Below are 13,671 nucleotides of genomic sequence, written 5' to 3' on the forward strand. Positions count from 1 at the left end.
GAGTGGATTGCTTCTGGTAACTGCTGGGGCGTTAGGTGCGGACGTGCAGTATTTCAATCTAGTTCTGCACCATTACTACCTTGGTGAGTTCAATCTCTTCATAGACTTTTTTTATGGAACTCAAATTCTGACTATCATGTTCTTGTTGGGTAGTATATATATATAGTTGGGTTAGTTCTTATGAGTATCAGAACATGATCTGCAATGCCCAATAATCTGAATGTTAATTTTTTTATGAATATCAGAACATGATGTGCAGTAGCACAACTAACAGTCCAGTCTGCAGAACAACGCACTTGTTCTAAAAATAAATGTTAGTGACTTGAGAATAACATAGCATCAACGCTATATTGGTTGTGCATGAACCAAACCTCCTTAACAGAAAAGAAAATGAACATGGGTGTCCTTGACCTTGTCATCCTCTTACTATCTATGGATAGTGTTATACCTGAACATGTGTGCTCCCCTCCCCCCAGCAAACACCAAGTTAAGCACCATACCACATCAAGTACAATGTGGTCAGATTTATTTTGTTGATTGCAGGGGTAGTAATTACTTGAAAATATGATTGTTTGAGCTGAAATCTGAACTAATCTTCTTCACATCTGTTGGGATGACTGTCATAAGGTCGAGTAGGACCACAAAATATTGTCTTTTGCAAAAAAATATTTAAACTTTTGGTCATTTTAATGTTGCAGCAGATATGTCACGGAGAAGAATTAATGTTGTTGAATCCAAGGAAGAATATATGATGGAAGAATCGATCGAACATCATAATTCTGCTGAAAAAGATGTCGAATCATCTGATGTCCATGGAAGAGCTACTAATGATGAAGAAGGCTTCACAGATTGTGATGATGCCGATGAAAATGAAGATTGTAAGTTTGTTGCTCATTACTTATCATTTGTAATATTTGATTATTCTTCATCATAACATATAATCCATGGTTCTATATATTCAGCTGAAAATGAGAAACAAAAGAGCGTAAGAAGAGGAAGCTGAAATATATTTGGAACCTTCCAAAAGGGAAAAGGATAATGGTTCGCTGCAATGACATAGACCAGCCAATTGGAAAAGAGGCTAAACATCTTGGGGACTTTCTTGGCTCAGTTGCAAGGAATGGGTCATTGTATTGCTTGAGCTACAAGGATTGGAGATTGCTCAAAACTAAAAAAAATGTAAAGGCTATACTAGATCAAGTGAAGGTAAAATTTAATCCATTGAATATCCTTTACTAGCTTGTTCTATGTTGCCTTACATTGCACTCGCCATATTTATGTTGTAATTGTTTTGTACATGAAATTATGGAACTAGAGGAGAAGATGAGAAGAATGGAAAGACAACCAAATCAGGTAAATTTCTAACAACTGTAAGGTTCATTTATTGTTTGGACTAACCTTTCTGTATTCATATCATAGGAATTTTTGGATCAAATGGCTACAATTTGGCTTGAACCTTCGGTTGATGGGCACAACTCAAATAGAAAAGTTTGTATCTTGTCAAAGTACACAATAAAATTCCTCAAATTTATCTCTAGAAATTATTTCTCAATTAATATTTATGTCATTCTATCTGTAGAGAGTTCTTGCTCCTCCAGTTGATGGACTCCAACTTGTTAGAAAATGATCAAATAATTTACAGAACAAGCCAAGTGGATCAAACGATGCAGATTTGCAAGCATCAAATAAGAGTTCTATTTCAAATAAGGTTTGTCTACTTAAATACTCTTTAGAACTTGTCATTAGTGATCTTTAAGTTGTTGTGCTTGCACTTTTTGCAATTGCATATACAATACCCAAAACTTGATGTGTATCATTTTATCCTAGAACAAAGAAACTATGGTTCATAATGATGGTAGTGCACGGCAGCTAGAAAAATGTTCTGCTGCACACAAGGTATCATCATAGTCCTATATACAAAATAATGATCAAACTATAGTGCTCCCATCTTTATGTGTTTAGAACCAAGAAACTTCTGATCATAATTTTAGTGCTCAGCAAGGGGAAATAAATTCTGCTGCACATAAGGCATATTTCCGTTACCATATACAATATGGTCAAAATACATTGCTTTGATGGTTATGTATCTACTGGCCGTCTTGCTATCAGAATGTTGTTCAGAACAAAGAAACTTTGCTTGAGAATGTCAACAGGGAGAAAAAACTTCTACTACAAACAAACTGGTATCTTTTCATAATCACATACACATTTCTGTTCAAACTATAATGATGTCTTGTTTATTTGTTTATAACTTCTTCTTTGCTATCAGACTGTTGTCCAGACCAAAAAAACAACAAAAGGTGCTAATGCAAGCAGTAAGAGTGCTCAAAGTGGTTCGTTGAGCTGGTTGGGTGCTAGTGAATTACCTGCAAGAGTGCTCATTCATTTCATATGTTCCTCTGTTTTGTTTCTATTTTTTTATATGGTTACTTTGATTTTCTCTAACAGCCAGGAACTAAAGTATTCTTGAAGAGCCTGAAAAACCATAACAGGGATGTAGCTCTTGCAACAACTGTAAGTTGTGATCCTAAATTTAAACTTGATGGTGCTGAAATTAGGAATGAATTCTGGGCAGTGCATATGGCACTTGTGAAAACTGAAAATTAGGTGCGGAGTCACAAAAACTACAATACTCTCGGTAATGCAGAAAAAACAAAGATTGCATGGCCCTCAACCTTTGTACGTGACTAATATCTTGCCTCTGTTATTACTTGCATCATGTCAATGCATTGTTTGTTAACAGTTCATTTTGTTTTCTTGTTTGTAGATTCAAAAGATAAATGGATGAGTATATGGGTGCCTGGCAAGTGTACTGCAATGATGATGTTGATGTTCTGCTTCATGATGGTGACAATGATGGATGCTTCCAGTTTTAGTTATGTTGTGGGGATGACGTTCCTGTTGGATGTTGTTCCTCGATCAAGTTTTAGTTAGTTGTAGGGGTGTTGATGGATTCTTTCAGTTAAATTTCACTGTCAAGAAAATAGTTAGATTATGCTTCACATTTGGATGATGTTCCTCTTGTAATATCCACTATTGTAATCCAACAATTTTATCTCATATATGATATATGATTTCTTCCTCTTGTCAGTATATTCTCTTGTTTTTCATTCACTTGAAATACACAATTACATGGAGTGTCGATTAGATATAATAATAATAATAATAATAATAATAATAATAATAATAATAATAATAATAATAATAATAATAACACTATATTCGTGCCAACACTTGAAGCATTGGAAATTCTTCGTTGCCAAGTAATGGGATTTTGATTCTTCTACATGAACCACCAACATATAAAACTGTTGTAGAAGACCGTTTTATCTGTTGTAGTCTTGCAATGGTTCCATTTACCAATGGCAATATAAGTGTTGCATTATGCGCTAGCAACACTGGATAAGGCTACGCATCTCAAACCGTTGGTAAAGACACTAGCAATGCGCATATGGGCTTTTAGATACGGAAAGAAGCGTTGCTATAGCGGGGGTCTTGTTGTAGTGTTGCTTCCCCGGGGATAGAGAATGTCAGATTCTTCCCTTTGATTGTCCTCCCTCGCGGAGGTTCTCATTCCCCCGGCTGGATTAAGTAGCGAGTGAGGCCCGCTTTCACCCTCTTTATTCCCCCCATCATCTTCCTTTGAGGACACTGGATAAGGCGCCGACTTGAGCATCTTGTCCAGCACTGGATTGTCCAAGCCCTCAGGAAGGGGGGCCGAACACCTGATCATCATCGCTTTTGTTATCCAGTCCTGGTCAAAAGGCGGCTCTTTAGAATGATGCCATGATAAATAAAAGGACAGCAGGTTCGGCATGGGATTGCTTACTTGGGCAGCGGGGCGGTTGCAGCTCAGGCCCACGTCCTCGGTGGTGTCCAGACACTCTATTTGGGGTCCGAAGAACGATTAGTACATTTCTTCGTGCGTCATGCCAAGGAAATGCTGGATAGCATGCGTTCCTTCCGGGTTGAATTCCAACATGCGGAGGGGCCGGCGTTTTCAAGGCTGGACTCCACGAACTAGCATAACTTGCATTACCATAACCAGACTGAAATCTCTCTCAAAGAGATCTCGGATACGGCTTTGCAGTATTGGCACGTCCTTGGCTGGACCCCAACTCAGCCCCCTGCTGATCCATGACATCAGTTGCGGTGGGGGGGTGAGCGAAAGGTGGGGGCAGCTACCCACTTGGCACTTCGGGGAGCTATGACGTAAAACCACTCCCGCTGCCACAATCCGGACACCTCTGGGAAGGAACCCTTTGGCCATGGAGCATCAGCGATTTTTCTTATTAAAGCACCTCCGCACGCTGCGTGCTGCCCCTCGATCATCTTCGGCTTCACATCGAAGGTCTTGAGCCACAGGCCGAAGTGAGGGGTAATGCGGAGGAAGGCCTCACATACGATAATAAATGACGAGATGTGAAGAAGGGAATCCGGGGCCGGATCATGAAAATCCAGCCCGTAATAGAACATAAGACCCCTAACAAAGGGATCTAGAGCAAGGCCTAGTCCTCGGAGGAAATGGGAGATGAACACAACGCTCTCGTTGGGTTCGGGAGTAGGGACGACCTGCCCTCGGGCGGGCAGCCTATGCGAAATTTCGGCGGTCAGTTATCTGGCCTCTCTCAACTTCTTGATGTCCTCCTCTGTGACGGAGGAAGGCATCCACCAACCTTGAAGGTTTGATCCAGACATAGTTGAAGGTCTGAAGCACCTGACCTGAGCTTTTGGTGTTAGAACTCGAGGCGGGGGAAGAATTCGATTGAGCATGGGAGGGAAAAAAGAAAAAGCCTTGTCCCCTTTATAAAGAGGGTGAATATCAGGCGTCCTCCTCGTGGCCGTTTGAGACTTACCTAAGATCTAGGAGTCATACCAACAGGCACGGTTGGGATACCCACGTTTGTATTGATGAGAATCCCGTGATAAGGGAGCACGATCTTTGCATTGACAAGACGTGTCAAGAAAACCGCCTCACGTTATGTGCGGAGCTGGTTAAGAAAAATGGTTCGAGTAATGACCGGGCCGTGGCGTGATGTCATGCTGTCAAAACGTGTCAGCAAATTAGATTTATGGAAATATTATTCTCTTGAAAGTTGTATGTTCTCTCATGCTTCACTTAGATTATTTTGAGATTCCTACAAAACAGCATGGTAAATTGCTTTAATTATGTTAGGCATTCAAGATTAATAATAAACCTTTTCTTATGAGTGTGTTGAATACTATGAGAAGTTTGAAACTTGATAATTGTTTTGAGATATGGAGATGGTGATATTAGAGTCGTGCTAGTTGACTAGTTGTGAATTTGAGAAATGCTTGTGTTGAAGTCTGTGATTCCCGTAGCATGCACGTATGGTGAACCATTATGTTAAGAAGTCGGAGCATGATGTATTTATTGATTGTCCTCCTTATGAGTGGCGGTCGGGGACGAGCGATGGTCTTTTCCTACCAATCTATCCCCCTAGGAGCATGCGTGTAGTACTTTGCTTCGATAACTAATAGTTTTTTGCAATAAGTATGTGAGTTCTTTATGACTAATGTTGAGTCCATGGATTATATGCACTCTCACCCTTCCACCATTGCTAGCCTCTCTAATACCGCGCACCTTTCGCCGGTATCATACACCCATCATATACCTTCCTCAAAACAGCCACCATACCTACCTATCATGGCATTTCCATAGCCATTCCGAGATGTATTGCCATGCAACTTTCCACCATTCCGTTTACTATGACACAATCCATCATTGTCATATTGCTTTGCATGATCATGTAGTTGACATTTTAGTTGTGGTAAAGCCACCGTTCATAATTCTCTCATATAAGTCACTCATGCATCATTGCTATCCCGGTATACCGCCGGAGGCATTCATATAGAGTTATACTTTGTTCTAGTATCAAGTTGTAATCATTGAGTTGTAAATAAATAGAAGTGTGATGATCATCATTCATAGAGTATTGTCCCAATAAAAAAAGAGAAAGGCCAAAAAAGGCCCCAATAAAAGAGAGAATAAATAAATAAAAAGGGGCAATGCTACTATCCTTTAACCACACTTGTGCTTCAAAGTAGCACCATGATCTTCATGATAGAGAGTCTCCTATGTTATCACTTTCATATACTAGTGGGAATTTTTCATTATAGAACATGGCTTGTATATTCCAATGATGGTCTTCCTCAAAATGCCCTAGGTCTTCGTGAGCAAGCAAGTTGGATTCACACCCACTTAGTTTCTTTTGTTGAGCTTTCATATACTTATAGCTCTAGTGCATCCGTTGCATGGCAATCCCTACTCACTCACATTGATATCTATTAATGGGAAACTCCATAGCCCGTTGCTACGCCTAGTTGATGTGAGACTATCTTCCCCCTTTTTTAGTCTTCTCCACAATCACCATTCTATTCCACCTATAGTGCTATGTACATGGCTCACGCTCATGTATTGCGTGAAGATTGGAAAAGTTTGAGAACACCAAAAGTATGAAACAATTGCTTGGCTTGTCATCGGGGTTATGCATGATTTAAATACTTTGTGTGGTGAAGATGGAGCATAGCCAGACTATATGATTTTGTAGGGATAACTTTCTTTGGCCATGTTATTTTGAAGAGACAAAATTGCTTAGTTAGTATGCTTGAAGTATTATTATTTCTATGTCAATATTGAACTTTTCTCTTGAATCTTTCAGATCTGAATATTCATACCACAATTAAGAGAATTACATTGAAATTATGCCAAGTAGCATTCCACATCAAAAATTCTGTTTTATCATTTACCTACTCGAGGAAGAGCGGGAATTAAGCTTGGGGATGCTTGATACGTCTCCAACGTATCTATAATTTTGATTGTTCCATGTTATATTATATCCTGTTTTGGACATTATTGGGCTCTTTTATATTATTTTTGGGACTAACCTATTAACCGGAGGCCCAGCCCAGAATTGCTGTTTTTTTGCCTATTTTAGGGTTTCACAGAAAAAGAATATCAAACGGAGTCCAAACAGAATGAAACCTTCGGGAACGTGATTTTCGGAACGAACATGATCCAGAGGACTTGGATCCTACGTCAAGCAATCAACCAGGAAGGCACGAGGTAGGGGGGCGTGCCTACCCCCCCAAGCGCGCCCTCCACCCTCGTGGGGCCCATGTTGCTCCACCGACGTACTCCTTCCTCCTATATATACCTACGTACCCCCAAACTACCAGATACGGAGCCAAAACCCTAATTCCACCGCCGTAACTTTCTGTATCCACGAGATCCCATCTTGGGGACTTTTCCGGAGCTCCGCCGGAGGGGTATCGATCACGAAGGGCTTCTACATCAACACCATAGCCTCTCCAATGAAGTGTGAGTAGTTTACTTCAGACCTATAGGTCCATAGTTATTATCTAGATGGCTTCTTCTCTCTTTTTAGATCTTAATACAAAGTTCTCCCCCTCTCTTATGGAGATCTATTCGATGTAATCTTCTTCTTTTTGCGGTGTGTTTGTTGAGATCGATGAATTGTGGGTTTATGATCAAGTTTATCTACGAACAATATTTGAATCTTCTCTCAATTCTTTTATGTATGATTGGTTATCTTTGCAAGTCTCTTCGAATTATCAGTTTGGTTTGGCCTACTAGATTGATCTTTCTTGCAATGGGAGAAGTGCTTAGCTTTGGGTTCAATCTCGCGGTGTCCTTTCCCAGTGACAGTAGGGGCAGCAAGGCACGTATTGTATTGTTGCCATCGAGGATAACAAGATGGGGTTTATATCATATTGCATGAGTTTATCCCTCTACATCATGTCATCTTGCTTAAAGCATTACTCTATTCTCTTGAACTTAATACTCTAGATGCATGCTGGATTGTGGTCGATGTGTGGAGTAATAGTAGTAGATGCAGGCAGGAGTCGGTCTACTTATCTCGGACGTGATGCCTATATACATGATCATACCTAGATATTCTCATAACTATGCTCAATTCTGTCGATTGCTCAATAGTAATTTGTTTACCCACGCTAATACTTATGCTCTCGAGAGAAGCCTCTAGCAGATCCTATGGCCCCCGGGTCTATTTTCCATCATATTAATCTTCCAATACTTAGTTATTTCCTTTGCCATTTATTTTACTTGCATCTTTATTTCTCTTTATCATAAAAATACCAAAAATATTATCTTATCATATCTATCAGATCTCACTCTCGTAGGTGACAGTGAAGGGATTGACAACCCCTTTATCGCGTTGGTTGTGAGGAGTTTATTTATTTGTGTAGGTGAGAGGGACTCGTGCGTGGCCTCCTACTGGATTGATACCTTGGTTCTCAAAAACTGAGGGAAATACTTACACTGCTCTGCTGCATCACCCTTTCCTCTTCAAGGGAAAACCAACGCAGTGCTCAAGAGGTAGCATGGAGCCATCACAACTAGGAAGCTTAAAAGGGTTAATCGGGACAAAGGACACGAGAGGTTTATACTGGTTCGGCCCCTTGCGGTGAAGGTAAAGCCTAGTCCAGTTGTTGTGGTATTGCTAGGTTTCGATGACCAAGGAGCGAAATACTCTAGCTTGGCTCTCGATCTGTTGTTTCTCGCCCTAAGCCGCCGTCGGGTCGTCCCCTTATATACACGGGTTGACGCCCTGCGGCTACAGAGTCCCGGCCGGCTCATACAACGTGTCCGGCTCGGTGACGTCTTTTACATGCCTTACTTTACAAGTCTTATCATTCATGGCGGTTTATACTCATGGGCCTTAAGCTGCCTCTGGGCTTCGGCCTACTACAACCTTATCATAAACCGTCACCTTGTTTATTCTTCGGGCTTCCTTTAGTTAACCCGCCATTGCTATTGACCTGGCCCCTCCTGGGCGGGTCATACCTGGTAGTTATATCCCCAACATTAGGCCCCAGGTTGATTTGAACTTTGTTCTTGTCAATCGTCAATACTTAGAAAAAATCCATCTATTACTGTTTTGCGAAAGCCTTGTAACCCGCCATGATGTCATCTCCGGATTTTTCGGAAACCTGCCACCACGTCATCTTTTAACGGATCTTTATCTTTAATGCCTTCCTGAAAATCGAGGCGCCTGGGTAGCTGGATAACCATGTCTTGGTCTCCTTGTTTTTCGTGCCCACTTATCAGTCTTCTCCTTATAAATAGGCACGACTAGCCTTTCTTCATTCTTCCGTTTTCCATCGTCTTCTTCCTCTCTCGCAACCCTTCTGTCGCCCGAGCTCCGCCGCCGCCGCAGCGCTCTGCTACCTCTTGAGCATTGCGTTGGATTTCCTTGAAGAGGAAACGATGATGCATCAAAGTAGCGTAAGTATTTCCCTCAGTTTTTGAGAACCAAGGTATCAATCTAGTAGGAGGCTACGCGCGAGTCCCTCGTACCTGCATAAAACAAATAACTCCTCGCAACCAACGCGATAAGGGGTTTTTAATCCCTTCACGGTCACTTACGAGAGTGAGATGTGATAGATATGATAGGATAATATTTTTGGTATTTTTGTGATAAAGATGCAAAGTAAAATAAAAGCAAAGTAAAAAGCAAAGGAAATAACTAAGTATTGGAAGATTAATATGATGAAGATAGACCCGAGTGCCATAGGTTTCACTAGTGGCTTCTCTCAAGAGCATAAGTATTTTACGGTGGGTGAACGAATTACTGTTGAGCAATTGACAGAATTGAGCATAGTTATGAGAATATCTAGGTATGATCATGTATATAGGCATCATGTCCGAGACAAGTAGACCGACTCCTGCCTGCATCTACTACTATTACTCCACTCATTAACCGCTATCCAGCATGCATCAAGAGTATTAAGTTCATGAAAACAGAGTAATGCCTTAAGCAAGATGACATGATGTAGAGGGATAAATTCATGCAATATGATAAAACCCCATCTTTTTATCCTCGATGGCAACAATACAATATGTGCCTTGCTGCCCCTACTGTCACTAGGAAAGGACACCGCAAGATTGAACCCAAAGCTAAGCACTTCTCCCATTGCAAGAAAGATCAATCTAGTAGGCCAAACCAAACTGATAATCCGAAGAGACTTGCAAAGATAACCAATCATACATAAAACAATTCAGAGAAGATTCAAATATTGTTCATAGATAATCTTGATCATAAACCCACAATTCATCGATCTCAACAAACACAACGCAAAAAGAAGATTACATCAAATAGATCTCCACAAGAGAGGGGGAGAATATTGTATTGAGATCCAAAAAGAGAGAAGAAGCCATCTAGCTAATAACTATGGACTCGAAGGTCTGAGGTAAACTACTCACACTTCATCGGGAGAGGCTATGGTGTTGATGTAGAAGCCCTCCGTGATGGATGCCCCCTCTGGCGGAGCTCCGGAACAGGCCCCAAGATGGGATCTCGTGGATACAGAAGGTTGCGGCGGTGGAATTAGGTTTTTGGCTCCGTTTCTGATCGTTTGGGGGTACGTAGGTATATATAGGAGGAAGGAGTACGTCGGTGGAGCAACAGGGGGCCCACGAGGATGGAGGGCGCGCCTGGGGGGGGGGGGTAGGCGCGCCCCCCTACCTTGTGGCTTCCTCCTTTATTTCATGACGTAGGGTCCAAGTCTCCTGGATCATGTTCATTCCGAAAATCACGTTCCCGAAGGTTTCATTCCGTTTGGACTCCGTTTGATTTTGCTTTTCTGCGAAACTCTGAAATAGGCAAAAAAAGCAGCAATTCTGGGTTGGGCCTCCGGTTAATAGGTTAGTACCAAAAATAATATAAAAGTGGATAATAAAGCCCAATAATGTCCAAAACAGTAGATAATATAGCATGGAGCAATCAAAAATTATAGATACGTTGGAGACGTATCACGCTCATTATCATCCTCAAGCTCGGCTGCTGCATCACCCTGAGTTGTCCAGAGAAACGGCGACGACCCTCAGCAACAGATTCGTGTCCGTAAGTTCTTGCCTTCTCACACCTTAGATCTGCATTAGGGTTTGCGAGTTCTTTCCGTGTTCTTCGCTGTTCATTGCGGATTCCTTGAAGTGTCTCCACCGCACCCTCCTTTGATCTAAAGGAAGTATAAAACCTATACGGTAGTTGTTTTGCATCCATTTCAGATGCTAGCAGATCCCTTTCTCATGTACAAAGGCCTCTTTAGAACTGACGAACTCCTCTGTGCTGGTTTTTAGGTCTAGATTTATTTCCCTTTTTTGAACCATCTTGATCCAAAATAATAGCAACAACTTGTGAAACTTGTTTATCTCAACATTTGGCCAATTTTGACTTAGGCAACCTTTGAATATCTTTAGTCATGGCGGCTTATGATTCCGGCTCATTTTTACTTTATATATCATTAGCCCTTACTTAAGCCGCCATTACTCATATATACTATAATCATTAACCTGTAACTCCACCAATAATTTGAACCTGCAAATTACTTTCTTTCCAGCTTGGCCTTTTTCATTATGCCGTCAAAAGCGCCAACAGTCTGCAACTAGGTCCCTTCCACAGTTACTGAGGATACCTTGAAAGATTTGTCACCATTTGATTTTTGCCAGAGAAAAACATTATGTCTTATCGTGCCCCTGACCCAGACGAAGAACGGCCTCAGCCCAAATATGGTGTAGTTATTGTTTTTACTGACCACATGAATCAGGGTTTTTCACCACCGGCTCAAAGTTCTTCAAAGACTTCTGCATTTTTTCAAACTTCACCCACAAGATCTTGGACCCAACTCCATATCCAATATCTGTAATTTTCAAGTTCTCGGTGAGGTATATCTTCAAGAAGAACCGATTGTGGAGCTCTTCAGAGAGTACTTTTATTTGAACCGCCAGAATGAGTGCACCAACGGCCCTAGCTTGGAACTTGGCGAAATCTCGATTCAGCGCCGACAGGGTGCTGTCTTTCCTTTAGTGGTCTTACCAAGCCATCCCAAATATTGGAACCAAACTTGGTTCTACTGCCAAGACATATTACCAGCTGATGAAAAACCGCTACCGGGTTATCATGCGGAGCGTCTTGATTCTAAGTTTGTGCTCCCTGACAAGTTTATTGCTGCTGAACGCAAGAAGCTTATCCCATCTATCAAAAGGATTCAAGCCTTATTGGGAAATGGCTTAACCGGAGTTGACCTAATCCGTTGCTGGATCGCATGGCGGGTCATCCCTCTAAGCTGCCGATCCAAGTTGATGTATAAATATGGCGGAGGCCCAAATGATTCTCCGCGTCATAGCTCTGTACAACTAACTGAAGAGGACATTGTTGCAATGTCCACCATCCTCGTGAATGGCAAATACGAGGACTGCAGTAAGGTTGGATTAAATCCCTTCTGCAAACTTAACCCGACACCAGAGGTGAACCCCCCTTGACCTCCTTTTTGTTTTCTTCAGTATTTAAATACTTGCATGGCCTTTAACCTTTTATTTGCTTTTAGGCCAAATCTGATTTCTGGAAGGCCAAATATGACCATGAAGCTGCCAAGAAGGCTAGAGCCGCTGCCATAGCCGCCAGGAAAACGACCCGGAAGCCCAACAAGAAGAAGAAGACTGCATCTGACATGTTTCTGAGTCGGAGGTAGCCCTTGACTCTCTTGGCCAGTTTTTTTAACAACCTTATTGACACTGACTATTGCCAGGATGACACGGGGGCCAGCCAGGCCGTAGAAGAAGAGGTAACTATTTCCTCCGACTCAGCCCCTTTGCCAAGACAGAAACTTCGACTGGTAACCCGGAAAGTAAGGTTTTCGCACACTTTGGCTTATCTGGACCCTCATTTTCTTTTGAAAAAACAGCAACATGAGAGCCGCCGTTAGGCCCGGACTAATGACGACAGTGAGCCGCCCTCCGACTTACAAAAAACTCCTCAAAAACGCCAGAATGAGGTTTCTTTCACCTTTGTCTTTTAATTTTATCCATGAATCTATTTCCTTACTCTCTTAACTTTATTTTACCTTTTTAGGAGGTTTCTCGCTCTTCTGGCGACTCGTCACAAACTCAATTTCCGGCTTTCAAGACTGCCCCTGGGCAAGGAAAGTCATTTTTCTTTTGCATCTTTAAAACTGCATCATTATACTAACTGTCTCATAAAATCTTTCTTAGCGGTCAAGCAAAGTCCAAGAAAGCCAAGGTGACTAAACCGGCAGAAGACCCAAAAGATCCTGCACCTGAACCGGCAATACCAACTCCTCTTGATCAATCTGAAGCGCCAGACGATCCGGCTATCCACGTTCAATCGGACCCTCCTAAGTCGTCAACTGATGAGACCATTCTTAATCCGGCTACCACTGAACCATCTAGCTCAGCTCACCCACCGACAACTTTTGACAATGATGTCTTAATTACTGGTAGTCGATTCGTTGAGCCGGCCAACCCAACCATACTGTCCCAGCACTCTGCTAAGCAAGAGGCTTTAGAGAGGCAGAAGGTGCGGTTTGATGTCTCTCATTACGCTCACCTGAACATTAGCGACATGCTATCTAGCTACCTTAGTCATGTGCATTCTAGCTGTGACTCGGAAGTTGAGATGGTCAAGCAACTGCAGCTGAAATATGAGGTACGTTCGTCGGCTTTCACCATCTTATATATGCTCTGCCAGCCCCCAAGTCTCCGGATTATGATGAACCTGGATGATCTGTAGACTTGTGATATAGGTTGATGCTCTGTCTTAGATTTTCCTTAAATCCAGCCTAAATTTCACCTGTAGTCCCCAAGGGCCG

Source organism: Triticum dicoccoides, chromosome 7A, assembly GCF_002162155.2.
Source record: "Triticum dicoccoides isolate Atlit2015 ecotype Zavitan chromosome 7A, WEW_v2.0, whole genome shotgun sequence".
Classification (NCBI taxonomy): Eukaryota; Viridiplantae; Streptophyta; class Magnoliopsida; order Poales; family Poaceae; genus Triticum; species Triticum dicoccoides.